At 48.1% G+C, this 15,199-nt stretch overlaps 1 long non-coding RNA gene across 1 annotated transcript in view; it reads right to left on the minus strand.

Annotated features, from left to right (window-relative positions):
- LOC310894109 overlaps window positions 1–15,199 on the minus strand; it is a 397,944-nt gene that overhangs the window by 153,399 nt on the left and 229,346 nt on the right. The gene's annotated exons all lie outside the window — the stretch shown is intronic.

Consider the following 15,199-nt stretch of genomic DNA (forward strand, 5'->3'; position numbering starts at 1 on the left):
TTTTTTAAAGTGTTTCTCCCTCTTTGTTTGACTATTGAAACATGGTGCAATTAAACCTAAAGCAAGTGTGAGTGAGAGAAAAAGAGAGAATGAGAAATTAAAAAGCCATATAATTTGGTTTATTTCATTAACCTGTATAACATCATAGGTTTACCATCTAAAATAGGTTGTTTTTATAGATAGTGTCACCAAAGACTTTTTTTCTTCAGATTTATTTTGAAAAGTTGTTAATAAAGGACGTACATTTCTGCTGCAGTGTGTTTTTATTTTTAAGGTAAAATAACAATTGTTGCTTGTACTGTTGAAAATGCAAATTTGGGAGCATGATTGCCGTGCATCTCAAGTTCAGGGTAATTAAATGAATGGCTCTTTCTCCTCAACTTGAACCGAGCAAACTCTATGTGTATATCTTACAAGTCTGTTACGTGGATAACATAAATGGCATAGCATCTATGCACAGTCCAGTAACATTGACAGGTGTTTACTGTCTTACCCGAGGGCAGACAAAATTCGGTCTGTGTCACTTACGTATGGTGGGACAGTATCCCTGTGTTGTGACACAGTAATTGGTAGATAACATTGACTTTTAATAGGAGTCACTATGAATTCGTATGTGCAAAAATGCTCCACCAGCCTGGAGGCCTTGGAAGGCTGATCCCTGAAGGCTAAGAATGTAATAATTTATTGAGACACGTTCATTGTTAGGGGGATTTCAGAAGCTCATCACAGTCACTGGGGATTACATTCATCCCACCTAACTTTAGATACCTACAAAACCCTCCTGGCTGTCTGAGCTGGACCTCACTGTCTCCTTGTGTACTCAATGGACAGAGCAAAATATTTCTGGGGGTTATCTTCCTCACCTGCTTTAGACATGGACTTTTACAGGAAATAAATTGCATCTCATGTGTACTGGCTTTTCTGCGCTGACAGTACAAGCACACTCATTGCAGACCCTGCAGCACAGGTACCAGCACCTGGTCTGATGAATCCCGCGCTGGGAAAGTTCCTGACAACATCACTGGCCTATAAATCTGAGGGATTTGTCATTGGTTTGTTCTGATCAGAGATGCCCAGGGCTGGCCTTATCCCTTCCGAGGTTCAGACTATCAGAGCATGGAGAGGTCCTTAAATTGTCATCCTGTCTATTCTTCTGGTTTTCTGAGTCAGGACAGGTTCCTCCAAAACAGAGCATCCCAACAGGCACTGATGATACTGGCTACAGGCTTCTCCCCACCAGAAAATTAAAGGAAAAATAACGTTACCCTGAAAACAGTCCCGGAACAGCATTCTAACTCCTTCAACACTTCAACTCTGGGCTTGTGGCCATATTATTTATGCAAAACAACTTGGGGCGGAATTAATTTGATTAAATACAGAGAGCTACAACTGCAGGAGCTACCAGGAGGCAGTTGTCTATGTTAACAAGTAGCACGGGCTAGTTGGTGTAGAGCTGTAGCCTGAAACCTGACTTGCAGACTTCACACATCTGGGGGGGCGTGATTCAGAAATGGAGATGGATTTGATAAAGCATTTGATATGCTTTGGCATCTTCCAGTTTAGTTTCACCTGAAAAGGATCCAGTTCGCGTGCTCCAGCGCTGCTCCATGATGTGAACCAAAATGAGGTAAGTGGGAAAAATTATAATAATTCCTTCAGAAAGGCAAACCTGGGCTGAACCAAGCCACTGCTATAGCGGAGCACCCCTAGCGGCCTATGTACTCAGTGGAGATCAAATGCAAAATAAATCAGATGAAATGGTCCCTCAGAGAATTTGTGCCTACTTGATCTCTGTATAGATGTATAGAAAAGCAGCCTGTCAGATGAGGACGAGCTTCATTGGAGATCTGTGCATTGTACTGGCTAGCTGAGAGGCATCCCACAGTGTGTCAGCTTTGCACGCTAACCTACCACCCTGGAAATGAAAACATAGCTGGAATAAATCAAAGCCAGGCCAGGCAAGTCCCTGGGACTTTGCTTACTTGCTCAAACTGAGGATCTGGCCCAAAATATGTAGTGCGTAATCAATTCAACTCTAACCGCACTTTTGACTGTAGGGCTATTTTGAAAAATCTCGCTGAAACTCATTGTGCTGTCACTTGAATGGAGATAGATAAGAGAGTTGGCACTGATCAACGTCTTACTTTATTTTCTCTTTTAAATGTTTAGCAAAGAGAAAAGGAACAGGTCCCTGCTTTCCCTTTCTAAAGCTATTAGCTAATTGCATCCACAGCGTTATCAGAGAGAAACAGATTTTGCTCAAGATTTTGAGCAGTGTGGCGGTGACATTACAGTAGCTGCATGATGAGCTGTCTTCCACACTTTTGTTTCTCTGCATCGCATTCAGGGCTGTACATGAATTTTATGAGCTGCCTGCTCCAGGTAGTGTAGCTCATTTTGCACATTACCTGCATTTCTATGGCGCATTAAGGATGAATGGGTGTTTGCCTGCTGCAGTGGCTCCTCTGTTGGCTCGAGCTCCTCCCTGCTTCCATTCTGTAATTAACTGTTGTTTTGCTGGTGGTGGTGAAGTGAATTAAGGAAGAGATATTCTTCTTTCCAGAAAACACAGGATAGAGCCATTCCTGAGGTTTCACGAGAGGGTATTTGAAGAACACAACGTTAACAACAGCTGCTGAGGTAGTGACTGAAACAAACAAACAAATGAAAAAAAAACCCACAGCACTCTTTTGAAGTTGCAGCAGAAAAGAGAATTTTGACCCTGTGAAATCTTTTTCCTCAAACTTCTCCCTTTCTCTCTACTTTGAAACAGCTCACATTCATGTTCGCCAAACAAACACAAGCGATTTTGTTCCTTTCTGAAAGGGATACGCGTTCAGTTCCAGTTCTTAATAAACAGACTGAGGTCTGTGGCATCACCAGTGGGGTTCTCTTTTGGTAGCCTTGTAGAAGACTGAAAAGATCTTGATTTTTTATTTTTTATTTTTTTTTAAGGAAGAAATTGGGATCTTTTTTGTCATCTTGACCTGGAGCTGGAAAAACAGTCATCTGCAGCCACTGTGCTCTTTTGAAGATACCAGCTTGAAACAGACTAGTCAGCCACTCAAACATTCAGTTTTTAGTTCTGCCACAGTCTGCTATGTAGGTACTAGGGTTTTTCTGAAAATCTGCCCCATTTTACCATCTCATCACCTAAAGCTGCTGTGAAGCCACCTGGTGCAGTAGGTAAGGTGCTAATGTGCTGATCACCGTGCCCACACTGTTGCTAATACCGATGGAGCATCAGGGAATTGGGAAGAAAACATTACAGTGGGCAAGGTAAGAATATCTGAAATGAGCTTTGAAATCAAACATTTAAATCACAGTAATGAAGGGCTGATACATCAAGAAGAAACAGATTTTCCTCTTGCTCACATGGTGTAAATCCCTCTTATTTGTGTTGAAGACAGTGGATGGTTTTGGCCCTGAAAAAGAGCAGAATTAGACTCTCAAAGTTACAATAACTTTTTATTCAGTGATGTCTTGATCCTTCCAGGTAACAAAACCACATTTACAATGTGAGCAGCACCTTGTGAGAGGCTGACAAGAAAACACACAATCCTCTGCTTCTCCTGAAATAGCTGTGCCTGGAAAGATCTTGGAATAGATCCTCCCGGAAGCAATGTCAAGGCACATGCAAGACAAGGAGGTGATCTGAGACAGCCCGCATGGCTTCACCAAGGGTAAACCATGCTTGACCAATCTGGTGGCCTTCTGTGATCGAGTGACTGCGTCAGTTTACAAGGGAAAAGTGATCAATGTCATCTACCTGGACTTCTGTATGGCCTTTGACATGGTCCCACATGACATCCTGGTCTCCAGCTTGGACAAAGACGGATTTGAAGAGAGGACCATTCAGCAGATAAAAAACTTGTCTTGAAGGCCACACCCAGAGAGTGGTGGTCAATGGCTCTACGTCCAGGGGGACGCTGGTGATGACTGGTGTCCCTCAGGGGTCAGTCTTCAGACCAGTACTGTCCCAAGTTTGTTTCATCGTTTCATATCTTTATCAACAACATAGACAGTGGGATTGAGTGCACCCTCAGCAAGTTTGCAGATGACACCGAGCTGAGTGGTGCAGTTGATACAACAGAAGGAAGGGATGCCATCCAAAGGGACGTGGACACGCTAGATAAATGGGACCGTGTGAACCTAATGAGGCTCAACAAGTCCAAGTGCAAGGTGCTGCACCTGGGTTGGGGCAATCCCCGACATGAGGACAGACTGGGAGAAGAACTCTGAGAGCAGCCTTGCCCAGAGAGGCTTGGGGTTTCTGGTGGACAAAAGGTGTGACATGAGCCAGCAGTGTGTGCTTGCAGCCCAGAAGGCCAACTGCGTCCTGGGCTGCATCACCAGAGGGGTGGCCGGCAGGGGAGGGAGGGGATTGTGCCCCTCTGCTCTGCCCCTGTGAGGCCCCACCTGGAGTGCTGCGTCCTGGTCTGGGGCCCCCAGCACAAGAAGGACGTGGGGCTGTCAGAGCGGGGTTGGAACATGGTGATCTTTAAGGTTTCTTCCAACCTAAGCCTTTCTCTGATTCTGTGAAGAAACAGGTAGCTGAAGCACTATGTTAATGCCAAACAGTGACTACATTAAGATTATTTTTAATACCCAGCAAAACCTCAAGAGAAGGTGAAATAAAGCATTTGTCACTTTATAATTTTTAAGGAAAATGTATACCAGTTCATTGCAATTCCATCTCCCTCGCAGCTGTAATAGAATTGTTGCTATTAAGAGTAAAACTGAGTCTAGCTCAAGAAGATCTAAAAATTGGGAATTGCTTGTGATACCAAGCAATAATGTTGTTTTCAAAATCCACAGATGATTTAAATGCAATCCCCTTAAGTATTGAAATCTGTCTAGTTCACTCCAAAGGCAAATAAATCCAACGTATATTTTTCACTCCTTCTCTTAGAGCAGGACCAAATTCTGTTTTCAGCAATGCTGGAGTGAATCCAAAATTGCTGCAGTTGTCCTCGTGCACGCCCTGAGTCCCAGACCACGGTCCCACAGTGAGCTTCCTCAGCTGTGTGGCCTTGGGGTGGTCATGGCTTGAGGTCAGCTTGGGACTGGATCTTCCCTCGAAGCCAGCAGAGAGGGTGCAGCGGCTTTGCTGTGTGGGTTGTGGTGCTTTGCAATACAGGTCCACAAGTGAGATGTGATGAACAGGGTGGGGAGCGGGCTTGGCCTCCTTGTGTCACTTTTATGATGCTAGTGACAGAAGCCAAGTCTGATACCCTGGGAGGAATAATGTCAGTAGTAAGTAAAGTGCCAAGGGAGACAGTTTTTGTGTAATGAGACTGAGGAAGGGCTGGTAAGACTCTTGTCCCAACACTTCCAGTGATTTATTCTGAGGTAACAACCCATTTAACCTCCCTGCACCTCACTGTACCTGAACAGCAAGTGAATATTCCTAAATAACCTAATTTTACAAGGAAGAATGTGAGATGTAGGGGTTCGTGCCAATGCTTTCTGCTCTCCAGATGAAGCACTTGGATTAAGAGTGAATCTGTGTTACAGCACATGGAAGAAACTCAGGAACTGGTACCAGTAGGTGGGAGCACTGGGGGCGGCTGCCTCAACCCCTCATCCTGTTACACGCGATGCACTGCAGTCTCCACTCATTTACTCTATTTAACCTCTAAATGAAGAAAAGGCTTGGAAAAGCATCATGATTAATGGTGACACACAGCAATAAGAATATCACAGTCACAACCACTTACAAAAATGTTTCAAAATCATTATCCCTCCACAACAGAGGGGCAGACTTCTGAGGCCTGGTCTTGTACAACACGAGCGCCCCAGCCTGTGGAGGCCCGGCTCATTACGGTTATGGATACACCCTGTCTGCAGCTCCAGCTGTTCTGGAGGTTACCTGTGTCCTCAGCACCGATTTAGGAGACATCAGAGGCCAGTGTAACATTTCACCACCCACTATCGGCCTCTCAACACGCTGCCACGAAGGGGAGGCACCACAGGGATGCAGGGGGCAGTGGGGAAGTCCACGGCAGGAGCCCATCAGGCACGGAGCCTGTGGATCCCTGCAGACCCCCCCCGACAAAACCACCCATGGGAGCTCTCCGCAGCCCGGTTTGTTCACAGTGAGCTGGGTTAGATAAGCTCACAGCTTCTGCTCTTGGGCTGGGTGCACAGCGGCAGAGAAACATTTCTGCTGCCTGTTGTGGGACGGGAATTTGCAGAGATGGGCAGGGGGCAGCCGCTGGGATGAGCAGCTTCTTCGTCCCAGCACAGTTGGCCCAATGAAATCTGTCAAGGAATTTCAGAGATGCTCAGAAGGTCTTCAGCATCTTCCCTGACCGCAGGGGGAGGAAAAAAAAAAAAAAAAAGCAAAGTGATGCCAGGACAAGGATAAAAACACAGCTTTCTCAACAGCTAGCATCTCTCTAGGACTGTGTTGCCTTTCTTGCATCCCCACTGCTCTGGCACTGGGTATTCCCCAGGGTGCCATGTCGACAAAGAAATCTGAGCCTTCATGTAGCCCTCAGGGTTGGACTTTCTGAGGACAGCCTGCCTGGTTTGTGTGTATGGACGGATGCCATGCAAGGGAGTGAAGTCCCACTGTATCCTGCAGCTGGCAAACTTGAACGCTTATTTAATTTTCCGAGATTGCACCAAGTTTTCTTGGATTTTGGTCTGGGAAAAAAAAAATGCAACACTTGTGCTGCTTCAATCAAACGAAACCAAGAAAACTGTCAGAATTTATGCAGGGCTGGAGCCCTGATTGCTGGTCATAGCAAGGCAAACCTGGTGTGAGTGCTATGTCAGTGTCAAGGTGACCTCCGAAAGGTGCTGTCAGAGCCCGTGTGCCATGCAGGAAAGTGTGTGTGGGGTGCGAGTGTGTGCGTGTGCAGAAATGCTGAGAACCTGAGGTGCCCAGAGAATTTGTTTTGCATCCTGAGACTTTCCAGAAATGGCCTCTAGTGCTTTTCATGTGTTATGCATCAAATGTAATCAGCCACACAGCACACGGCATGATGAAGTAAATGCATTGGGTCACTGAAGTGCATTAAGTGCCATTTACTGCATCGATTTAATTCGGTCCCTAGTCAAACTTATAATAACTGTCTCCATCCCTTATTGCTGCTTCCCCTTTCCTCTCACTGCCGAGCAGGCAAGAGCATCTATTTTCTTACCCACGAGAGGAGCTCAGCCCCGCTGATAGCCAAGCCCACTGTCACCACCCCTGCCTCGCGCAGCGCACTCGATCAGAGGGCTGCAGGCATTTCAGACGGCAGCCCACGAGGGCTCAGCACAGGGTAGGTGAGCCTGCAAAGCCAAAGGCTTTCTCACTGCCAAAGCATGGCAGCTCGGGCACTTGAGAAATTCAAACCCGGGCGCATTGATTTTTTGCTCTTGCAAGCTACGCTTCGTGAGGGGAGCTTTCCATTAACAGCGCAGGAGCTGGGCTCCGTGCAAGAGGCGAGTGTATTGGCAGGGTGGGTTTAAGTCTGGGGAATGGATGCCTCCATCTGAACAGTTTCCTCTGCAGGAATTTGTTTATGTCATTTGCACCATGTCCGCATTTTCCTTTGTGCAGCCGTGTAAGTGCCAGAGCAGGTTGAAGGTCAGTGCACAGATTAATTCTCCACGTAGAAAAAAATGCTTTTTCTTTCATTTATTTTCCTCTCAAGTGCTTACACGACCTCCTTCTTTTTGAAGAGTGCTGAGTCTTTCTTTTTCTACTTTAAATTTCCAAAACACTGGTCTAAGTGAGTTCTATCATGCATTCTTTTGTGATTACCCCTTTTATTGGGCTGCAAATTTACACTACTTCAGATTTAAATCACATCACATTAGGGGGTTTTGCAAACCTCGTGTGAGCAATGAACTTTCCACATGTAACTCCGGGCTAAAAGCATCTCTTTGACATTGTGTTAGAAAGTGAATATATGGATACTTAGAAGTAGGCAACACATCAATTTACTTCACCCCATAATTAATTTCAGTGTTCAAACACGGGCAGGGCTGGGCTGGGCAGTGAGGGAGATGTTGCTGGATACGATCATTGCTGTACTGCTGGTTTGGGGAGCCTCAATTCTCTCCTCTGTGCTCCAAAGCAGCTGACTTCTAAGGGTTTCCCATAAAATACTTGCTACTGTGTAATATTATACTGAGAGTGCATCATTGTCTTTAACTGATTTCATTGTATTTCTGCTCGTGATGGACAATTTCCCCTCTTGCCATCTGAAGTGTGCTGATAAAATGAGGTCTGACGAGGCCTCAAGAATATTGTAGGGGCCAGTTTTACGGGTACACTGCAGCTGCTTTGTGCCAGTTTGGTAACACAAAGCAGCTGTAAACCCAGTCTGACTGGGTTTATGTTTACTCTGCTACAGCAAAGTGGCTCTCAGCAGCTGGAGCACAGCAGAAAATGGGGTCCTCGATGTTTAATACCCAGTATATGTCCTCCGTCTAGGGTATACATCTTGCCCTTGGAAGGAAATGTTCTCCTAGCAAAAGCCTTTCATCTGTGGCTGTTGTGATCATATATTCAATGAAAGCATCCAGAAACACCCCGTTAGGGGCTGCAGTGTGCTGCCGCTTTGCTGTTGACGGGAGCACAGGGGTGGGATTGGCCTGCTCCTCACCAGGCGCCCAGAGTATTTAAAAATACTTAGCCAAAAGAGAGAGACAACCTGATGACTCCGAAGGTACAAATTAAAACATAAAACTTGCTTTAGAGCAGCTGAAGGGCGAGGGGACAGAGCTACAACAACCCCGAGCTGGCTGGGGAGAAGCCCTGGGGTGTGGGAAGGGCCCGGCCTGCGCTGCCCCCTCGGAGCGCAGCGGGGCTGTGGCACTCTTGCAGGGCCGTTATGAATTTTGGGAAGCCCGACCCGCTTCACAGCACTTCAGAGGCGATTTCCATGCAGCCATTTCCATGGAGGAGGAGAAGGGGTGAGACAAAAGCTCTTCCCCTTGCCAGCAGAGCCATCAGTAGCATGGACACTTCAGAAGGGGAGAGCTACCAGGAAGGAGGCTCCCAAGCTTTGGCCTCCCTGCTCTGCTGCAGAGCTGCTGTTTGTCTGCTTCTTCCTCCTCACTTTTTTCTTCCCCCCCCCCCCATTTCTTTTGGAGAAGTTCACTTTTAATGGCTAACTAACAGTTAATTTGATTACAGGGAAAGGACAGAAAGATTCGGCAGAGCAAATAGAAGAACACACCTTGCTGGGTCCCGACAGGTCTGGACTGAGAAGCAAGGACCAGGAATGATCAGAATAAGCTGGGGATAATGTGTGGGAGAAGAAGAGAAGAGAGATGGGAGTGGAGATTCACATCATTTGTCCCTGAATGTTGTGGAGAAGATAGAAATAAAATCCCTGAGGATTCATTAAAGAGATACAGAAGCAACCAGAGAAAGCAGAAAAGGGTTTCGTATGGAGAAGGAATGGGAAGGCAAATGGAGCCAGATATTTTGGTAAAGAACAAAAGCATCAGAACTGTATTTGTACAGCCATGAGAGGACAGAGGGTGTTCTGTCCCTGGGGGCTTCAGGGACCAGAGGGAGACAAATCCAGGACCTGCCGGTGGAGATGAGAGGGAGGGGAGTACGAAGTGAGCAGAGGGAGAAGTTCACATTTTATTTGTTTGGTCTCCTCTGAAAGAAATCACAGGACACAAAAGTCAGCTGGGATGAACTGAAGGTTTTAAGGCGTGGGAGAAAAATGCCTGTCTGGGATTGTGGGCCGGGTTGTATCAGAAACGGGTTGTTAAGCAAAGGCAGCAGAAACAGAGGATGAGAGATGTCTCCGAGGCACAGAAATCTGACTGGCTCACATGATTTCCAACAGCAATACTCTGCAACATGCTGACGGAAGCAGCGACTCCGGCTGCCAGACCCAGACCTGGAACGGCAAATTTGGGTGTTTGGTACAGAGAAAGGGAACAGAGGGTACAGAGGAGAGCAGGGGAGGGCTCACTGACACCCACGGACTGGGAATGGGGAGAGACTGGAAAATGGCTCCAACCATGCAGTACTGATAGGGACAGTCCCCAAAATGGTGCATGGGCAACGTCTGGGAGACCGACTTGGCACAGGCTGAACCTATGCCAGAAGTCATGTGGATGAGGAAACAGCACGGCCAGCTGGGTGCTCTGGAGCTGCTTTACTTACTGGCTTAAATACTCCCATGGCCAAGAAGGGGATCTACAGCACAAACCCAATGCTTGGTGATGCCCAGGGTGCCAAAAAGCTGGAAGAGCCACTGGAACAGAGGACATATTGTACAGGCAGCCTAGTGCAGGTGGTTTTTTATGGTTTAGTGGAGCCTGCTTTTGCTGTGTATGTATGTTTTGGTGTTGGCCATATTCAAGCAGTGTCTCCATGCCCCCAGGAGGAGGGGGGGCTGCCTGGGGTACTGGGGCTGTTGGGTCCCTCCCGTCTCCTCCTGCTCATCTTAGGATGCCTGCATTGTCTCCCCTCCTGGATCACAGAGAGCTCCAGGAGGCCAGGCTGCTCTCACTGCTCCTGCCTTGGTCCAGGCTGGATCACACCCATGATCTCCTGACATGGGCTCCCAGCCACGCTTACTGCCACCCGCTATGCAGAGGTGTGATTTTCCCCCGGGGCTCAGCTCCCATTTAAGCACCTGCAGATAAGGGCTAAATTTCTTGAAGTGCTCATCAGATGGCTGCCTCCACTGGGACACTTCACAGCAGATTTTTTAAAAAAAGGAAAAAAAAAAGAGAAAAAAAAAAAAAAAAAGCCATGCTGAAGTATTTGGAATGTTCCAGCGGCTTGTAAGCCCCTGGGAGCAATGACTATTTTATGCCTGTGCCTTGCACCATGAGGATTAGTGTTGGGCACATGTCCTGATGATTTATATGAAATTAACTCCTTTTTCCCTGCCTTGGAGCAGTTGATAGCAGTGTTTTCTTAGTGTTTTCTTTGTAAGGTGCTGATGCTGATGGAGGATGAAAGCTTCAGGTTCCCTCCCTGCTCCGCCCTAGTGCCTGAAGAAGCTGTTTGCTCAATTGGTGTGATCAGGTGGAAGCGAAATTGTGATTTTGCTCTATGTAAACAGATGGATGCTGGAGGACAAAATGTTAATTTTTAAACACATCTGACGGTGTCAGAAGTCCACACGGACAGACCCATTTACGTTTTAAAGGCAGGTGAAAATCTTCTCCTGGGCAGTTTCCCACCAGGGAGGGAAGGCAGGGGATGCAGGCGCTGGGCTCACAGGGCAGATGCTGCGGTTCAGCTGGCTGCTGGCCAGCTGGGAAACCCCCTGGGAGCGAAGGGCAGCCCTGCTGCAGCCTCGCCACGTGCTCTGCCCTGAGACCTGCTCACGGCTGGGCACTCACGGGGAAGGGCAGCTTTAAAACCCTTCCAGCTGATGGTTATGACACCAGTTCTGAAATCCTGGCGTGCAAGCTGAGGGTTTATTTCTTTCCAGCGGGGAATGTGGCTGCTGGCAGCAGCGTTCCCTTGGTCAAAGCAGGGCAGCGGGGAGGCGAGTGAGGTCTGGAAGCCGTCAGCCTCTCGGCCACAAAATGACAAGCCTTGCTGTCCTGGAGAGGAACATCCGATGACTAAAGCGATGACTAAATGGCCTAAAGCGGTTGCGTCCCATCTTTCGTCTCAGAGGCCACATAGCTTAATACAGAGACACTTGAGCTCTGCATACCTTCCAATAACATGATTAGATGAATCTACATTACATGAGGAAATTATCCATCCCTTGATCACACGATGGGGAAGGCGGCTGCCACCTTCACGGATGTAGGCGAGGAATTGGCTCTGGTCAGCACGGACCTTTCAGTCTGACTGCACCTGGTTTGTAGCGGTAGATTTACACCACATTTATGGGACACAGCACGACGGGACCTGGGGAAGGGATAATGATGCAGTGGGGCCACGTTCCCTTCTCTGGTCTATTGCTGGGCTGTTGCAAGGATATGGCCAAATCGCTTTTCAATTTCTGGGCATCGGTTTCTCTGCCAGTAAAAGAGGAATGATGCCATCAGCTTCCTCTGAAAAGCACTCTGAGATGGACGTTACAAAGCACTAATGAAGAGCTGGCTATAATTACATCCAAATTTAGAAAGAAAAAGGGCTTTTGTTCCCTTAGACTTAATGTAATAAATAGATGGAGCAGTCCTGGCTTTATTGCCAGTTCCATCTGATTAGATGGAACTTAATTTCCGACATCTTTCCTGCTGGTGGCCACATTATAAAGGCACCCCACAGAAGCAGCTTGACCTCTGGGTGCCTTGTAATTTTCCTGGGTATGAAGTTACTCTCCTCCAGGATTAGTTTCCTCAGCATGCCTTGCTGGGGCTGGTGCTTTAAATCAGGCAGACCCAAGCAGCTGTAGCCCCGACACGGTCATTTTACAGCTGGCTGCTGTTTGTCGCCTCTCCCTCTTTCCCAGCTGGTACGTACCTTTCTTACTGCTGTGGAGATGCCATTATCTTACACCGGAGAATTTCCCTGCCATACAGTTGTTCTGGATAATGTTTGTGTACAGATGATGTTTATGAAAGCCAGGGGGCGATTTGCTTCCTGCAGTGGGCACCTCTGCTACGTGTAAAATCATCGTACACAAATACCACTGACTGAACGGCTCCCTTTCTTCTCGTAAGTCATTATTGGAGCAGGTTGCTCAGGGGTGGGAGGGAGTCTCCATCACTTGGAGCCCGTAAATCAGGGCTGGCTGTCTTTCCAGGGAGTGTGCTCTTGCCAAACTGCATGGCTTTGGGCTGGATGGGGGCATCGATTGGGAAAAGAACAGGCCTGTCTCATGCAGGTGGGCCGATGAGATGACCAAAATGATCCCGATGGCTTTAACGCCTGTGACTCTCCTGTTGCAGCTGTGGTTGTGCCAATGCAGAAATCAGAACCGACTGATAAAATATCTCCCTTCTCCTTCCTGAAATCCCTCCAAAGGCCAGGCCTGTGATACGCATTGAGCACGCTGGCCTGTTCCAGAAATGGTAGATCCAGCTTCCACGGAAAACTTAATTACTTTCCCTGCCCGGGCCCCTTGACTTGTTGCCGTCTGTGGAAACCTGAGTCAAGACTGTCCAGATCCATGACAGTCGATGGAAAAGGGCTCGCTCCCTGCCAAGAAGAAAAGGCTTTGCTGAGCCAAAGCCCTGGCTCTGGATGCTTTGCTCTCCCAAATTCATCTGCTTATTGTGGCCTGAGGAGGGGAAGAAGTGCCTTACACTTACTCCGAGAAGCCTCTGCAATGGCTTCTTGCTTTGAAACGCTTTCCCCAGCTCCTTTGCCAAGTTCATGGTGGGGCTTGTCTATCCCAGCAGCCAGCCGTGCCTGCCTGCAACCATCCCTCCTTTGCTCATTGAACAGGGAGCAAAGAGCAGGCTAAAACTATTTTATAAGTGTGAAAAGACCAAGAATAAAGCTATTATCTATGGCTGGGATATTAATTCATACTCCTCGTGATGTATGTGCCCGGTCTGTAAATTCACCAGGGCAGGGGAATTCCTTGCTGGCACCTACCAGGGTGAAACAGCGACCTCCTGGCTCCCAGTGACGGACTCCCTCCTTATCTCAGGTGTGACATTTCTTTGCCACCAGACTGTAACAAATACAGCGCGTAAGGACTGAAATGGACAGATTTCTGCTGAGTTTGGGTTCAGCTCGTGCTGATGGTGAGTCCAGGTTGCTGCTGTATGTGGCAAAGAAAGTTGGAAGTGGGGGGTCTGCTCCAGGCCTGCCTCAGCCCTCGTGTCCGGGGACAGCAGAGCCACTGCCTGGTCCCACCACGTCCCCACCGCTGGGTACAAGGGGCACTCCTGGTCCCGTGAGATGGACCAGCTGCAGCCCCGGTCCCCAGAGCACTGAACAAGGAACTGTGAGCCTTCCCTGCGTGCCAGCCTGCTGCAGCCTCCCTGAAGTGCCCCTGCATTCACTGCTTTCAAAATATAACCCAGCAGCATCAAAATACCATCTCCCAGCAGAGCAGAGATGTTCTGGGCATGTGGCTGGTAAAGACTCTGCAAACATCAGCCCCTTGGTACCCGGGGATGTGGGAAGCAGTATTAGCCCTATTTTACATACAGGAGGCAGAAATTTGCTTGACCCACGTGTGAAGCCTGCACACAGCTGGGTACTGAAGCCACATGTCCATAAGACCAGCTCCATCTTATTTTTGGCTCTGCCAGTGTTTTCTAGTGTTAGGTCTGTGTGTACCACTAATGGCTGTGTCATTCCCTGCCTCTGCATCTAATATAAAGCAGCAAAACCCATTTACACCTAAAACTAAATAAGCACCGTGTGGTTGGAGTTTGCTGTTTATGCAAAGGGTTGCTTAGGTTTGGCATAAGATGAGGACCATAGGGAGAGGTTGCTTTTTATCAGACCACTTCATACGTCTGGAATAAAACAGACAAGTTCTCAGGTTTTCAAGCCCTCCATCTGCTCTGAAGCAGCAGCAACCTCCCAGGTAAGCTCTGCCTGACAAAGCTGGCTCAGCGGCCATGGTGTGACGTCCCTCCTCATCAGCATTCCTCTGACGAACCCTGGCAGTGGCCATCCCAGCCATTCGTGTGGCTACTAAGGCAATCCAGAGAGCTGGCGGAGCCGGGTAACAGACCTGCCCGTGGGTGGCGTTGGCCTTGTTCCTGCTGGCCCGCCACGGGCAGGCTGGTACCCGCAGAAGGCAGGCGTGGAGGGGGAGGAATAAATACGGGGTGGCACGGTGCCAGGGTGGTTGGCCCTAGGTCGTTCCCGGGCTTCCCGTCAGCCTCTAATCAATATAATTTGGAAGGTTAGCGATTAATTAGCTGTAATGTCAGAGCCACAGAGGAGATTTCAAGCGATCGGCGCCCAGATTTCCTCGTCCCTGCTGTAAATCCCACTTCTGTGCTTGGAGGTCCGGCCAGCCGCGCAGGCGAGGTGTGCTGCATCATGGGCACTGCCGGACAGGTTCCAGCAGTGCTCACTTTTAGTGTGATTTTTGGCTACACTGATCAGGAAGGAACGGCAGCACTTTCAGCCTTAACGTAGTCATCTGTGCTTACTGCCTTTTGTCCTCCTTTCCATTTAATAAGAAGTTTAGTACCCGAGATCTCCTCTGAGAAGCGCCGAGAGCAAGAACTGAAAATGAATGTTTAATTTCTTCCACACAGGCTGTCGTAGGAACATGGAAACTTAGGCTCCTTTCTGAAAAATAGACGTGCTTTAAGTGTTTGAAATGAAATTTTCTTTCAC

Source organism: Anser anser (assembly GCF_964211835.1).
Source record: "Anser anser genome assembly, chromosome: 2".
NCBI lineage: Eukaryota > Metazoa > Chordata > Aves > Anseriformes > Anatidae > Anser > Anser anser.